Genomic DNA, 16,885 nt, shown 5'->3' with positions numbered 1-16,885 from the left:
GCGCATTCACTGACTATTGGAACTTGCGCGCTCACTTTTCGCACGCAAGTCGTAGGGGAGCACAATCGAGGCTCCATTCTTGGCGCTCAAGTCGCTGTGAAACGCACTTTCCGAATCGGTCGTGTCCTCGCAGTTTTAAATGCGCGACGAACGTGCCATGCGCGCAATATAAAGCAAGTACGCGTCTCCGTATGAGTCACCGGCGAAAATAGACCAGGAGTGCGCGCCGGTTTGCACGGTTCCCCGTTAAGTAGAGCGGTTAATCAGTAATTAAGCAGCTATCCGAGATAGCCACGAGAGAGCCGACTGCAACAAAGTCACGCGCGCCGCCGTATTCGAAATCGCAGCACATCAGAGAAGAGCCGACCGCCCACCCTCTTCTCTGTTTTCCCGCTATACTTCGGCAACGCCAAAGTCTCGGAAGATAAATGTTACGCGCTCGTATATATACGTACCAGAATAAGTCGCGGACTCATTGCCAAGGTTCGCCGGTCCACCACGTCGAGGTTTGATCCTCGATCTTCTGTCGAAGCTTCTGTCGAAGCTTCTTGTCATTTTCCCGGTGCCTTTTGGTAAGAACCGAACGGAAAGATAACAAACCGACATAGAGACTGGATAAAACGGGAAATTTTCGACGCGGCCGAACCTCCAGTCCTCTCGTAAAGTCTGATGTACCTTCCGAAACAGAAGGAGGATGGATCCCTTCTTGCTTCTTCTTTTGACATTTACGAATCGATCAACTTGTAATTCAGCTATTAAGCTATTAGTATTTTATTCATGGGACGCTTCTTTTTTATTATGAAAGTCCTTTGATTAATATATAATTTTGCTTTTGTATTTCCAACATTTTCTTTTATATCTATGCCTCTGGTGAAAATGGTTCCAATATTAATTTACGACATCTAGGAAATAAACAAATATCCATTAGTTAAAAACGTTTGTGAAATAATTATCATCTTAGATAAATTATAACGTTTTGCTAATAAATAATATTTAATTTGATCTTTATTAATATTTAATATTGTAAATATATATCATATATATATTTATATTATATTAATTTGGTGAACTTTGAGAAATGATCTTTTCTTACGATTTCTTTCAGGACGAAGCAAAAATGAGCAAATCTCTAAATAACTTTTGGTCTTTGTTCAACGATCCCCTACACGCTTCCGAAGTTTTGACATTTAATTTCGATACACCCTGTATAATTCCTGTAATGAGTTACCAATTGATTCAATGATTGCGATCTCGTCAGCAACGCGACATATTCTTGTGCTAACATGTAATTTATTCAATAAACATAACGTTTTTTTGAACGAGGGTGACCGTCAATTTTGTAAATCCAACCGCATTTTTTTTTTTAGTGTACGGATTTCTTAATGAATTTCTTAGATAAATTCTTCTTCCGTTTTCTTCTCCTGAAAGAGGGTAATGTACAGGTGTAACACATGTAATACGTGCGGTAGTTTAATGATTGTTGCGCGGTTAATGTGTTAACTCTACAATTTGCTGCAGAATGTTAAATGCCGCTACAATCATCCAGTATAACCTACGGAATTGTGGCAATCGCTTTTCATGTTCAGTGCTAGTGAAATTATTTATAACTTTATTAATATTAATATGTAGAAATTAATATTAATGCGTAGAACTATATGCAGCTGAAACATAAGTAAATACATCGAAAGAAGGATTTGGTAATAACTGCGAAAATTTGGGTGAATATTCGCCGATCAAATATTTGATTATTGCGACCAGATAATTTAGTTCCGTATACTAAATATATAATATAATATATGAAATCATAATATTGTATATAAAGTGTATGGAACTAAATCATTTGGTCACAATAATCAAGTGTTTGGTCTGCAAATATTCACCAAATTTTAGTATTTACCATCAAATCTTTCTTCCACTGTATTTTATGCAAAACTTCAGAACTGTATGTCTCATTGTTTTACCCTCCCCCCCAAAAAGAATTCCTAAAATTCAACTATCAAAGGAAACGTTCCAAACGAGAAATACCCTCTTAAGCAAACTTAAGCATCACCTGCCGGGGGACATCAAAATCGCCGCGGAAAGATTCACTTTCTCTCTATTTCGGAACGGATAATCAGCGATTATCCACACGTCACGCGGCCTTACCGCTCGGCCGGCGGCGCTCAAGTCCAAAAGCGGTATCTCCGCGTTTACAATCCATCCGGCGGGAGAGAAAGATAGAAACGGAGGAGAGAGGATCGTCGTTAGTCGGAAAGCCGGGCCTGCCAAAACCTTGTCAAGTTATGTCAGGGGCTCGTGGCGGAACTACGCAGCAGCATGCGGGCCGCGCCCGGCCTGGTGGGGTGGCTTAATGCGTTCGCATCGAGTTACTCATCGGCGTTTCCTTACGTAAACCCGAACGAATTAAATGCTCCGCGGACGTCCTCCCGCCGAGTGTGACGCAGATTTTTGAACGTGGCTCGCGACACGACCGTCATTTGTCACGGGAGCGCAGTCAATGTAGCGTCCCGCTAAAAGGCCGTCACTCGCGCGGCTTCCTCGGCGACTTCCACGTACGCGAATCCGATTAACTCGCGACAGGTACAGCGACGCGAAGATTACCGGATGTCTGGGACAGCGGGGTCACAAGCACGCAAGTCCCGTCGGGAAGGGGGAGGGGGAAAGATATTTGCAATTCCATAAAGATCCATTTCCCTGAAATTCTGTTGCTTTTCTACCTTGACGATTTCTACTTAAGTAAAATCACTTATTGACTAGTAAGTACTTGCTTTGACGATATTACATTTATTAACTTTTCTCTCCCTCTCTCTCTCTCTCTCTCTTGAACCTTTGATTTTGCAGATTTAATCTGAACGTTATTTTCAAAACATAAATGCTCTCGATATTTCGATTGTTAAATTCATACGAGTATTCGAAACGACTATTTTGACGTTGAAACCAGCGAAAGTGGACATTTAAGAACATCATCATGGTCAATGTAGGAATCAATTATACCATCAGAATCGAGCCTATTTTGTTATCTCAGCTTCTCCACCGTTGTGGAATTAAAGATTTCGCCAAAATTTCGACTCGATTTCTCTGCTTTCACAGAGCGTACGTTAAAGCGCCAGCCGTCTTGATTAAAACCGCGAAGGATAACGACGAGGAGTCACTCGAGGCGCTCCTTCTGCTTATCGCAGAGATTCGCGTCTAATCCACATTCATTGCGTAATCCGTAAGAAACAAGAACAAACGCAACCGCGAGAGGCAGAATTACGCTTGCCGTCAGCGACGATCGTGATCTTGATATTCGCGTCGGACACTCTCTCAAAATGGATAATGAAACAATTTCGATGCTCGCTCGAGCGTTATATACACGTACTAAGTCCGGCCTGGTCTGCCCTGGCATAATCGCGCTGCGTATAATTACGCGCGCGCGCGCACATATGCTCATTAACGCGCACCTGTCAATTAACTATCTCGGGTGTCCCTCCTGATTCGTGTTAAACGCGCGTTTCCTTCGCGAGGATTGCTATCATCGTCCCGTTAACGGTAATTCTAATAAAAATTTTCACCCGTTACAGTTTTTCTCCCCTTTTCTTGTTCGATCGGATCGCCTCCGGCGAGACGTGATAACGTCTCCCTCTCTCCCTCTCTCTCTCTCTCTCTCCGAACACCGTCGGTATTTTACGCGCTCTTTAAAAGCAGTAAAAGACTTTACGATTAAAGCGTGACGGCGGCGAGAGGCGCGTCACGAATTGCGATCTTTCTTCGGGCGCGCGCGCGCGCGCGCGTCGAAAAACGATTCGCGTCGTGTTAGCGAAATGACGATAATTAAAGCCGCTCGCGAGTGCATTAAGACGACCGGGCACACTCGCGCGCGGAATCGTGTAAATAACGGTGCACACGGGCGCAGATTACCGTAATTCCGCGCCCTGCCGTTTCCATCGGCGCGTTCTCCGCCCGTAAACGAGTCACTTGCACTTTTCCTACGAGCGCGAAGCATCGCACGGGATATACTTACGCGTTGCGCGACGAGCGCGATTTGAAGCGTTAAACACCGGCTGGAGCGCGGCTCGCTTCGCGTGTTCGCGAAATGAACGCGCAAATCGCACGCGCATTTTGCGCGCACCGCAGAAGTCTCTTCTCGTCGGCGTTTCACATCGCTTCAGAACGAAGAGGAAGCCGGGGCGGGTTCGCGCAAAGCACGGGATCGGCTACGCTGTTTCGTTGGCGCCGTTTATCGCGAGAGAAATGAAAATAAGAGGAATCGCGAAATGTTCCTCTTTTCCCCGAGTCTCGAAGTCGGAAGGATATTGCATTAATTAGAAAAGAGTAAAGTACGGATTCTGGAGCAGTCGGGTGAACTTTCGAGCGCCTCGAAATCTCACGTCAACGTTTCCTATCGACGATAAATAAATTTAAATAAAGTGTTCTTTTTTTCCATTAACTGGGATTAAATTTTCCGTAGCATTGTGATATGATACTTTGCGGAATAAAATTAATTTTTAATGATAACGTTTATTTTTAACGTGCGAGTGAATAAATAAATCGATAAAATGATTGAAATGAAATGTACGGGCGGATGGAGCAGATGCCACCGTATTTAAAGTTACCTGAGAGCTCTTGTACGATATTCAATAATCTAACTTGTCAATTAAATCCTTTTGAAGATAAACATGTAGTTTCAGCACAGTGTTGAAAGCGACCGAACAATATCCTAATTTGAAAATCTAAATTATGCTGGTGCAAATCGAATCGTCGCTATGTTCAGATGATCGAAAATCTATTTTTGCACATTTCCGAAGCAAAACAGTAAACCTTATTCGTTACAAAATAATATTAAATAATGAAATATTCTTCAACGTGCACTGGATGAAATCCTGGATTTACCGAAAACACAAAAGAAAGCTGTCTTCTTCATCTTTGTGCGGTCAACAATCGTAACAATTGGCTGCTCGAAAAGTTCTAACGCCAACAACTCGTCCCGGTCTCTTCCACTCGACGGATCACCCGAACGATTCGGCAACTACGGTAGATAGAAAGCGACTTTTCCGCCGATCGCCCGCGGCAACCAGGAAGAACACGAAATTTCCCGTCATCGAAAGCTGCCAAAGTGTTTTTACGATGTGATCGCACGCGGACAATTTGAGTCTTAACGAACAAAGCGAAATACCGCAATGTCATTTTACACGACGGCTCATACGCCCGACACTTTAGCACTGATCGGAATCTGTACTAAACATTGTAACACTGTAACGCAATCCTTGTTACAACGCAAATTGCACCGGGAATTGTGTCGCCGGGAATTCTTCCGCGTACGTCGAACGATGGATTTCGGTTTCAACGCAATCGCTCGGAGCTTGCGCCGACTTATTACAGGCAATACGGGTTATATCGGTCTTTCATTCCGGCCGACAGGCGAAAATTTGACCACTTTCAGACAATGTCGTATAATTTGTATTTACTTAAATATTACAGTATATCTGAACAAGGTAGTAACATATATTAAAAAAAAAAAAAATGTAAACTATTTATTTATTAGTTTATTTATTTATTTATTTATTTATTTATAACCACTGTGGACTCATTACAATTGGTATCTCAACAATTAGTGTTTTAAATAAATTCGAAATTATGGAAGTTAGAGAACAAATGCGACAAAGTTGTATATAGGAATGATGGGATGGTTGATAGCGAAAATATGATGTAACGACGATTTTTGTGTAGTAGAGAAAATAATCGTTTCTAATCTTTTATTCTCTAACTCACATGAGTTTTAGAGATATGTACAAAGCGTTAATAGCTATTATTTTATCAATATTTGTTATTATCATTATTACTATTGCACATTATATGTAAAGAATTAAGTATTCGATGCCGAGATTGGTTGTGTTCCCGTTAAACTCTAATTCATAAAAGATCACTGATACGAATATTAAAAACAAAAAAAAAATAGTTTGTTGGTTATTTGAAAAAAATACTGACTCGCTGTGTATTATTTTATAGGCAAAATACAAATACGTATTTGACAAATACAAGCCTTTTGCATCCTAATATCAATCCTTCAGGAAGAATCATTGCACATTGGTTTGCACCGCAAGATATATTTTTTCCAGAATCCTCCGCACAACCGTGATTCGCGACCGTCAAATAAAAAACACGGACGAAAATCCATTTCCCCCGCGTTTGTCGGTAAACTTTACAGAAAAAGAAAACCCGTCTCAGCGTATAAGCTCGAAAGCTCGACATATAAAAAATGGTGAACAGAGCCAGCCGAAACCAAAAACGCAACGTCGAGATTAGACCCGTCGGAGCGCCGCTGCGACTTGATCAGACCGTCCTTTCAATTCTTACTTGACCGTGACTGCCGCGGCTCGACGGAAAATAATCCCACTCATACGCGATTAGTCATCCGAAAAGCGACGTGTCCTCTCTCTCTCTCTCGAACTACAATTCCCCGCGCGTCGTGACAATCGTAAAGCTCCTCCCCCTCCCGTCGATTTCCCGCGCTACGCGTCGAACGCGTCCACCGTTCGATCACCGGCGAGATCGAGGCGAGAAGAAACGGTTTCCGGGTTACAAGGAGAAGAAGAACGCGGTGGAACATTGCATCGTCATTGCGCGAGATTCCCTTTCGCTCCACTCCGCTCTCGAAGACGACGATGACGCGCGAATGTCATCGGACAAACCGCCTCTCATTCGCGCGTCTTACCCGCGCGCGAGAACCTCGCGAGCTCGCCTGGGACGGGAGCTTCCACCGAGAGAGCTTGCGGCCGGCTGACAAGCCGGCTGACGAGAGCGGAGTCGCGCCTGCGCGCGCTGTTTCTCTCGCGGCCACCCGGTATTAACTATAGGTACACACCTACCGCCGACGTCGTCGTCCGTGTAACCGCGTGGCGCCAGTTTGAAGTACGCTCCTCCTGCGGATGCACTCTTCTACGCGTGTCGCGTGTAATTCCGCGTCGAACCGGCGGCCCGCCGATTCTCGCCGATCGTGTTTGCTCGCAGCTCGCTCTCGGGGCGGCGACGACAAGCGGTGAACGTGCGGCCGTTTCGGCATCCGCGGGGTTTATCAGTGGCCGGGGATAGCCGGGGAACGCCGGAACGGTGTTATCGTCGCGTGTGTATAATTACGCGACACTGTGTCAGTGTGTCTCTCTCTCTCTCTCTCTCTTTATTTTCTCTCTCGAGTCGCTCGTTCGCGGAGAGGAAAAAAGAGTTAATCACGTCCAAGGCGAGAGCGCGCCACGAGACAGGCGTCAGCCTGTTGCCGCAGCGGAACACATCCGCTTCTTCTCTCCTTTTCACTGATATCGGTTCACCGATACCGCTCTGTGACAGCGATGTTCCCCGGCAATGTGTAAATTGGAAATTGGGGAAAAGCGTGGCGCTTTCCGAGAAGCGATTATCTCAAGGAGGAGGGAATGTCGTGACGTTTCGCGCAACACGTGGATGGCCGGACGAGCAACGCGGCCCGTCCGTCGCGTAAAATTACGGAGCAAATGCCCGGATAGATTCCAACGATCGCTCGATAACGGAAACTTGACAACTTCTTTCGTTGTGTTTAACGTTGCGTTTGCATTGACAAACGCATTTAACCGTGTTAGACGTTTTACAATTCTTCCGTTAGACTCGAGGAGCAATTATGCCGTATTGATTTGATTATTGAATTTACACCGTATAACGGTGCAAATTTGTCGTTGTTATGTTCATGCATTAACAAATTTACGAAGAATCACTTTCGGATTTTCATTTTGCATCACGCACATTGTCTCGAGTGAATTGCGACGGTACTTTCTTTCGTATTAAAGCAGAAGTCGCAAGCTTCCAAAGCGATTCCTCGCGCGCCGCAAAACTCCGATGTTTTCATATTCTTGAAATTAAAAACTGTCTTGAATTTGGAACATTTGGAACTCTGTAACTTTGCAGCGGCAATTGGAGGTGCAAGACGAAACTTATATGTTTGTTTTCGGCTCAACGAGATCTCTCGTTCGGTACCTATTTCAACCCCTTATTTCCCGAACCAAATTGGGAGAACAGTTTCGTCGCACCTGTCTGTCCGGATAAAGAACAGAGACGAATCGGAATAATCGTGTCGAGCGGGCGGGCACCACGCTGCAATGTCCCGCGGTGTCAACACTTTGACAGCCACTGTACACGTGATTTCGTTCCAGCTAGCAGTCATCGCGTTATAAAGAAATTCTTGTCAATAATAATTGTGTTATTATGGGAGGTCAAAAGTAAACTTACAAATTCATACGCAAAGAGGCCCTTCTCTTCAGACACCTAAGCGAGATATCTAAGCGAGCTTTCGGTGTCCGTCGACAGCGAGCCGAAATTTTCCCGTGATAAGTGCGACCGTCAAAATGTTAGGAAGATTAATAAAATAGAAGCATCATAAAAAAGAAATTAACAAATATCAATTACATAATAGGAGACGAAGCAGCGTAGTGTTCAATCTGCCGTCACGACCACCCCCCGATTTCACATGCCGTTGCGCAATTGCAGAAGTAATTACTTCTGTTTGCAGTACTTAATATTAGGTTAGTATAGGAAATTGGTCGTTCTTCTAGTAAATTTTAACTTGTGACAAGTTAACGATCAGGTATTAAAAAGAGAAAGCAGGAAGGTCTGCTAGATATCTGTAAAGATGTCGAGTTCACGTTGTTTATTTTATTTACAACAGTTCGACATTGAGTAATGGTGTGAGTAAACTTCGACGTTGAGTAATTGTGCATTTAATATTCCTGGAAAAATGCGACATATTTTACTCCAACGTAATGTTTAAACACCGTTTATTTTACTTATGACAATTATTAATTGTTTATTATCAATACCTCGAATTGAAAATATTTTAAATCCGAATAATTTTATTTAACAGATGTTACGATCTTTTGTACCGACTTAATACGTGAAGTGAAAAAATGCGACAAGACGAGAGTTTTTTTGTATTATATCTCGATATACTGATTCTTTTTTTTTTATTATACAAACTAAAAAAACTTGATAAAGAAACTTGAAACCTCTTTCTTTAATTTTATTTGATAATTGCAACGTATCTTTTACACCGTAATTTAGCACAACCACAGAAAAAAAGACGCGGTCGGTCAGACAGTAACCAAATCGAAATTTTTAATTCTATTTGCGGAAAAAAGTCTTGCCTTTCTGGTCAATGCACATTTTTTTTACGCGTACATTAACTCTTCAAGCGGAGAGAACAGAAATAAATTCCCACTTGCAGCGTCAAAGACGTGCAATAAATACTTCTTTAATGCTCAAATGAAACTTAGTCTTCTAGAATATAAATTTTAGTTCTACATTAAGTCTTCAAGTGGAGAAAACGGCAATAACTTTCTCACTCGTAACACCAAAGGATTACCATAGAAAACCTTTGAACGTTTAATGTAGAATTAAATTAGACTTGGAATAAGACTAAAATTTCAACTCGTGTATGAGTTTTCGCTGCTTTGATTCTCATTCTATACGTAAAAATTGTTACTTTTAAATTCGGTAACTTCCTTTTTTTTTATTTCCTTTAGCGAAACTTTTGCACCGATCTATGATCTGCGATAGGGGATGGGGGGACAAAAACACAGCCGATCAGCGTGTAGCGCGAGACCTGTTATAATTTTTCGATTTCACGAGAAGGATTTTGGCGCGAGACGAGACGCAACGCGACGAGAGGAAGGGAGGGGAGACGAGACGAGCCATGCTCGTTGTATCGTGCGTTATCGCGGCTATTTCCGACGAGCGCTGTTACCGTCGCTTAATATAGCCTGCATTTATCTAATTAATAGCTATTAGCCGCCGCGGCTTCTCCGATTCCCGACCGGCTCGTCGGCGCGTCGGCTCGAATGTTGTGGTAAGCCGAAAGCTTCCGGGCGTCTTCCTTCTTCCGCGTGACACCTGTCATCGGTACGGCCGAGCGATTTACTTACTATGCGATCTACCAGCTCGCGATCCACGAGGATCCATAATACCGCGCGCGCGCGCGGAATAGAGGGGGGAGGGGAGAGTCTTTTCTTTTCGTCCGCACTATTTGCTCAGTTTAACCCCGCGCTAACTCGTCTCATCTGTCACACGCGGTCGACGCGTCACACCTGGCGCGCGTTTCCCACATTTTTGGATTTCCTCGGTAATTTATTTCCTTCTCGAGCCGATCGTCGGTTAAAATTCGATGCGAAGGAAGTCTGGGACGCATCGATTGTCTTTCGTTCATTCGAATCAGTTTAAATTCTGAGGTAGTGATAAACCTGATAAGAGCGCACTCGTTAATGCAAAATGTGTGTCGATGATGATTTTACAAACCGCGATGTGGAATCCAAACGGAAGCACGAGGTGTTCCGATCAATCTTTCGATCGCTATTAATCGTGATAATGAAAAACGCATTGATATTATAGATGATACGAGTCTCAATATTTCAATTTCGCATTTTCTATTCGCTTAAAGAGAGAGAGAGAGAGAGAGAGAAAAAAAGAGAGAGAAAAAGAGAGAGAAAAAGAGAGGAAGCTTCTCGTGGGAGCATTTTGGCAACGCGAATCTCCGAGAAGTCGAATATTTAATGGAAATTTATTAACGTGCGATCTTAAACGCGCTCCTCTCACGACTGTAAATTTCGAGGAACGGAAGTCGCACGAGTCGTTTCCGCGCCGCGTACGCACCGCGACGTACCGCGCGCGTGTCGGCAGCGTTTTCGGCAGCGCTTCGCGGACAAGCATAATGACGATTATTGTTCGCACAGTGTATGTCAAGATTCGCGCGGGGAGGAGGTCCTAGTTTTAGATTTTGCTCTTGGCAGACCAAATCTGTGACTGACTAACGGGCCACCCTCTCTCCCTCTCTCTACCCCCTCGCGATGATTCACCTGACGACGAAATAGCCGCGCCTTCCAGGTAGAGCCGTTTCCGAGATAGAAAAGCGCGCGATGTCGCTCGAGAGAGAAGGAAGGGGCCAGAGGGAGAGAGAGAGAGAAATGGCATTGCTCTCGATTACGGTAATCCATTAATTTCATCGCCGCCCGCGTCCTCTCGCTCCCTCCCTTCGTCGTTGCCACGGTCGCCGCCTTCTCTTCTGACTTACGTCAATCCTCTCTTTACACAACTCCCGACGACGCGGCCGTACCGTCCACCGGCATGTTTTATTCAGCACGTATCCAGCGCACCGCGGAATCGCAACGGCAAAAATAGCGATTCGTATTAATCCAATCCCGTGACTCACGTGAAATATCAGTATCAGGGAAGAGAGAAAGCGAGAGTGAGAGGAGGGGGGGGGGAAGAGGGGAGAGATCGCACCTCTGCGATCAAATCGTTAGATCGAAGCACGCACGTTCGACAGCACTCGTCAATATCGCGGTCGTTCCTTGGAATATGTATAATTCACAGAAATTTCATTAATTCTTGTGTAAAGATTGCGCTTTGACATTAAACTCCAATGATTCACGAAATAATATATGTAAAAAAGAGATTTAAAAGTGTGTTATTTTTTACTTAGAAATCCAGGGTACACGGGCCGTACGCGCTCTGAGAAATTAGGTTTCGAAGGATTAACCTTTCACGGGGCAAAATAAACGCTCGTAACGTAACGTTCGAGGAAGTCTCATTATCGGGCTCGTTCACTGTTGCTTTATTGCTTTATTGGACGAACCAGAGTTCGGATTAGGAGCACCATAAAGAAAGACCAGTCGGAACTCTAATCAAGTGAAACGGACTTAATTTCAGTGCTCCATATAGCTAACTAACCTGAATTCTCGCAGCGAAATTTTGACGTTTCGCAAATATCTCGTTTATGTTAAACTAAATGCCAAGCTAAAGATTTAACTCAGTTAAGCGACCGCAAAACTGAAACTCATTATTAACAACATATTTATCATTTAATTGATTTAATTTACTTAATATTCTATTAAAAGTAGAATTATTCTTATTATACAGTTTCCGACAGAATATTTATTAATATCGAATTGTAACAAAGAGATTTATACGAAAGAGATTCAAATCAATCATAAAGCTCAACCAACACGTTTATTTATCGTCATATATTTATTGTCTGATTTACACAACTTTCCACAGAAGGTAATATTTTTTGTATTATGCAATTAAATCAACTTTTTGATAACTGAAAGAACACTTATATCATACAAACATATCGGAAAGTAAACGAAACTGAAACGTACACGAAGGAAAATAATTTAGAGGGACAGCAAATTTTGTGCTGCAATAGCAGATAAATAAATATACAAAGTGTTCCTTAAGTTCTATCTAACATTTTAGGAATTGATTTTTAAAATCGTTTTACAAAGAAAAGTTCATTTATTGTGGACATTTCATGTGTTCATTTCTTCATAAAATGATCTCAAAAATCAATCCCTTAAATGTTACTTTTGGTATTTAAGAAACACCCTGTATATTTATTTATTCGCCAAGACTGCATTAAATTTGCTGTCTCTCTGAATTATTTTTCTCCATGTATATTTCAGTTTCGTTGACCTTTTATTGTCGACTAAATTGTGTATTAGTTCAAATTCCCACATCAGTTTGTTGATCTGACTCGAGTTTCACTCGACTCAGATGCAGTTAGTGCAACGAAATTTGCGTGAAACTCTTGCTTCCTTTTATTCGAACTTTTTGCATTATACGAAGAATGGAATATGCTCTTTCGTTGCGCTATTTTGGACACGCGGTTATGCACGTGTTTCTTCTCATAAATTTGCAATAAATTTGCACAAATAATTTAATCCTTTGCGAAAGGCTTGTATTGTGACGTTCGGAAAAATGTCCATTCTTGGAGTCGACAAATATTCGTTGTTGCTTTATTGAACGAACCGGAATTCGGACGTCGATACGAAGAGCCTAATACGTTCTATCTCGTTGCGCTATCTTCACTGTCACGTTTATCAGGATAATTCGCCGGTCCGACAGTGTACCGCACTCTGAGATTATTCTCTCAATAGTAGCACTAACATTTCTTACTCGCCGAAAAGATCAAGCGACTATTTTTGAAACAGACACGCTTGATATCTCACCAAAATTTTGTAATATAAAGAAATATACAGTCCAAAACCTCGGTTTTCATAGTGTGCAGATAAAACGGGTGAAACTGAGCAGAAAAATCGTGTATCATTTTGCAAAATTTACAATAGTTAGTGAGGAATTAATTATTTTGTCTAAGCTAATGAGCGCACGAGGAAGAATAGACCGTCTCAGTTTCATTCGTTTTTACATGCATACCACGGGAACCGAGAACGATTTGAGACACAGTATATTTGTTCAATGATAGGAAAAATAAAAATTAAATGTTAATAATGAGGAAAGATATTTTCAATTGTAAAAATATATATGATCAACAATCGACAATTAGCGAAGTAGCAAGTTGCTCCTCATTCAAGTAGAATGGTAATACACATAAGATTTTATTTATTTTCATGTGTGTGTCCAAATAAAAGCATTAAAACACAAAGAAATATATCACAACTGAGAAAGGCTAATTAATAAAATAAAAAAAATTACGATAAAATATTTATCTATTTTAACGTGTTATAAGTATCTTAACGTTTTGTTCGAAAATATTCAGCAATTTATATCAATTAATACTTCTGCTCTAATACAAACGAAGAATCGAAATCGTCAACGCACATATTTCTTATTAATAGAAAAGAATTTCTTATTGATAAAAAAAATTTTATCAATAGAAAATTTTTTCCGATTTAACAGTATTGTTGTGAAGAAATTTAGTCATTCCTTATTGCTTGATACTTGACAGTATTTAAATAGATTTTTATAAAAACGAAATGTTGAGAAACTAATCGTTTCATATAAATAAAAGAAATAATTAATAAGGAGTCAGAAGACTTCCGAATCCTATTTTCATTTAAAAAATTAAACGGGAAAATAATGTTGCGTCAACAACACCGGTCTAATAGAAATAAATCTTCTTAATTCTCAATATCAGATTCAATTGTTTTAATATCGCTATTAAACAAAAGAATATGAATTCCAATTATATTGGTGCTGATACACAACGCCAATACGAAGCATCAATTTTATTCGTATAAGATATTAATAAATAACAAACAAACAAATAACAAATGTGGCCGCTCGATATTTTTAGCGTTAATATAAGTCTAAGGAGCCGACGTATAATCACGAAAACGTTCCTCTATATTCGCGGCGGAAGGCAGGATCAATTACACTTATCGATCGAGAGAGATCACTCGACAGACTGACGGCGCGTGTTCTCGAGATTCATTCGAAGTAATCTGGCATCAGTGCTCGATGTGTTACGTGTATTAGTGCTATCAATATAACCCGGATATTTCTATATTTGGGTATCCGGACGCCTAAACTTTCCAGTACTGCCCGAATACATGGGATCAAAGAATTTCATTAAACTGAATCATATATTTTCTTTACATAAATATGTTCTCCTCGCCGCAATCTGTGTATAAAAATATTAAGATAAAGTCAAGGGAAAGTGAATACTTTGCCAAATATTTTCTATTTGATTTTGATATATTCCGATGTATAAAATACGAAATATTTTGTCAGGTATATACCTTTTTGTTAATTTTATCTTAATATCTTACACAGATAATGATTTAAGAATAAATATATGTTCAAAGAATAAATAAAAAGAAATGACAATAAGAATAAGTGAGATTAACACCCAACTTGTACGATAACATATATAATGAAACGAAGTATGTTTCACAGATTGTTCTTAGAGGCGAATCGAGAGAAGGAGAACGGTAAACTTGAAAACAATTAAAAGATAATAAATTTAAAGATATTCCGATTCGAAGAGTCAAAGAGTCGAAAAATCGACTGTTTAAAAATACCGGGGCCGAAAGCACTGCGCACCATAAAGAAACAAAATTAGACGCTCAGGATTTTTTACTGACGAATCATTCACGCCGCGATGGTTCCGGCGTGTAATTCACGCGGCCGCCGAGCCAAAAGCACGCGTTTCCGCAATACAGAAAAAGAGAGAGAACGAAAGGATGAGATCGATCAAACGAAGCCACCCTCGAAATGTCAAATAAACGGGCAGTTATTAACTTGCCCGTCGGTTAGCCTCGTGACTGACGGCTTTCGTCTTTGAAGTCGGCGGCGCCCCCGCGTCCTTTTTCGCCTGTGCGTTACGGAAGAAGAACGAGGCGGCCGACGATCCTCCCTCACTATAAATAACCGGACGACTAAGAAATCGCGGCGATTTGATGCAATGAAAATAAATTCGCCGATATGTACGCGTGCGGCCGTCCCGCTCATCGTCGCTCGTCGTCGTGCATCGCGGCGCGCGTGCTCACGCTGCAATTATTTCCGCGAAGACAGCCGGCACACACTCGCGCACGATCGTAAAATAAACGGCGAATATCGATTTGCCTAAATTATAAACCAACGTGGCCGGCCGATGTGCGTACGTACGCCGGCGCGATTCGCGTTAACGATGTTGCCGCCGCGCGCGTCTCATTTAGCGCGCTGAGATAAACCAGATATTATCTGCGCGCGCGCGCGCGTGCGCGAGACGCTCTCGGCGGATGGGGAATGCGCTCGCGTCGTTCAGGATTCCGTTAATAAAAATCGATTTGATAAAAACCGATTATTCCTTTCGTTAGAATCGGTTAATCGATGCACTGCAAGGGAAATACAATCAACTTTAAAGAATCGTTTTCAAGAATTAAGCTCCAGGCCATATTTACGTGTGCTGAGGCGTGTTCTCACAGTGGAATTCTTCACACGGAATGTATATGTGGATTTGAGAAATTAAGAATTGAAGTTTAAGGACTGAAAGGCGAAATAATTATTGGCAGCTGTCATCCCGCGTGGCGCTCATTGGCTTCTATGCTTCTTAGCCCCGTGTCAATAGTCGTTACTTGAAACTTGCTTCACATGAGATACGCCACTTTAAAGTTAAATCGTTTTCTTCCAACTTAAATAAACTCATCCCTGAAGAGGTTAATAATTTTTATGAATAAAATTAACAATTTCCTCAGATCATCTAACAAGATATTTCGTTTTTCTTATTAATATCCAAATCAGTAATTTTCTGCCAGTCAAAATTAATAGAGAAATGATCAATCTTTTGCATGATTCTTGCGACAAACAAACAATTTCCTATTTGGATGTAATGCAAATGTAAAACAAGAAAACAATTATGACATAATGTAAAAGAGAAATGACCATATAAAATAATACGAGTTAATGCTTGCAAAGTACGTTGTCAAGTTTAAGATTATCAAATATTCTATTCTCCAGCTGTTGACTCGTTCTTATCAAATGTGCTGTTATCCTGACACTCCTGATAATCGTCCGTTGCGGAAATGACTCCAACTCCTGGCTGTGACACGTGTGACATTAACCGCAAGTTAACCTCGGGACTTAAATGACGGATCAAGTGCGCGCGACTTCTTTCGCTATCGAAAACAAAATTCGTTGTTATTATTACAACGAAAACAGTATAAACCTTTTAACGAATTAACGGAAGGAAGCTAGTTCCGAAGAAAACAAAGAAGAAAAAAAGGAAGAAACGCGATAAAAGAAAAACGAGAAGAAGAATAAAAGAAAGAAAAGGAAGGGAAAAAGAGAAGAAGAAGAAGAAGAAGAACGTAAGAAAAGAAAAAGGGGAAGAAGAAAGAAAGAAAGAAAGAGAAGCGAAAAGAAGAAGAAAAGGAGGAGAAGAAAAGGGGAGGAGGAAGAGAGAAAAGGGAGGGAAAAGAGAAGAAATAGGAGAAAAATAAGAGGAAGAACAAGAAAAAAGAAAGAAATAGGAAGAGAAGGAGAACGGAGGTAAGAAGAAAAACGATAGGCCGCGACAGCAACGACTGGAAGAAGCGCGATGCCGAGTAGCAGTTCATCCTGAACGAGCGATTGCGTAGGCGTCACACGACGCCGAGCTTGCTGTCGTCGTCGG

General features: G+C 41.5%; 1 protein-coding gene and 1 long non-coding RNA gene across 8 annotated transcripts in view; both read left to right on the top strand.

Moving 5' to 3' along the window:
• The window catches only part of LOC106740603 (four and a half LIM domains protein 2), a 214,291-nt gene that overhangs the window by 126,185 nt on the left and 71,221 nt on the right, over window positions 1-16,885 (top strand). The gene's annotated exons all lie outside the window — the stretch shown is intronic.
• On the top strand, window positions 6,901-16,547 carry LOC106740605. 2 transcript variants are annotated; one of them, XR_001374097.1, is made up of 3 exons: window positions 6,901-7,102; window positions 15,786-15,929; window positions 16,231-16,547. It is a non-coding gene; the product is annotated as an uncharacterized LOC106740605 (long non-coding RNA). The 2 variants fall into 2 exon arrangements; XR_001374096.1 differs by having other exon boundaries at window positions 15,752-15,929.

The sequence above is a fragment of the Dinoponera quadriceps genome, unplaced genomic scaffold (assembly GCF_001313825.1).
Source record: "Dinoponera quadriceps isolate SergipeBrazil2010 unplaced genomic scaffold, ASM131382v1 scaffold278, whole genome shotgun sequence".
Classification (NCBI taxonomy): domain Eukaryota; kingdom Metazoa; phylum Arthropoda; class Insecta; order Hymenoptera; family Formicidae; genus Dinoponera; species Dinoponera quadriceps.
The sequence above is the reverse complement of the archived record's forward strand: the minus strand, read 5'-3'. Positions and strand labels throughout refer to the sequence as shown.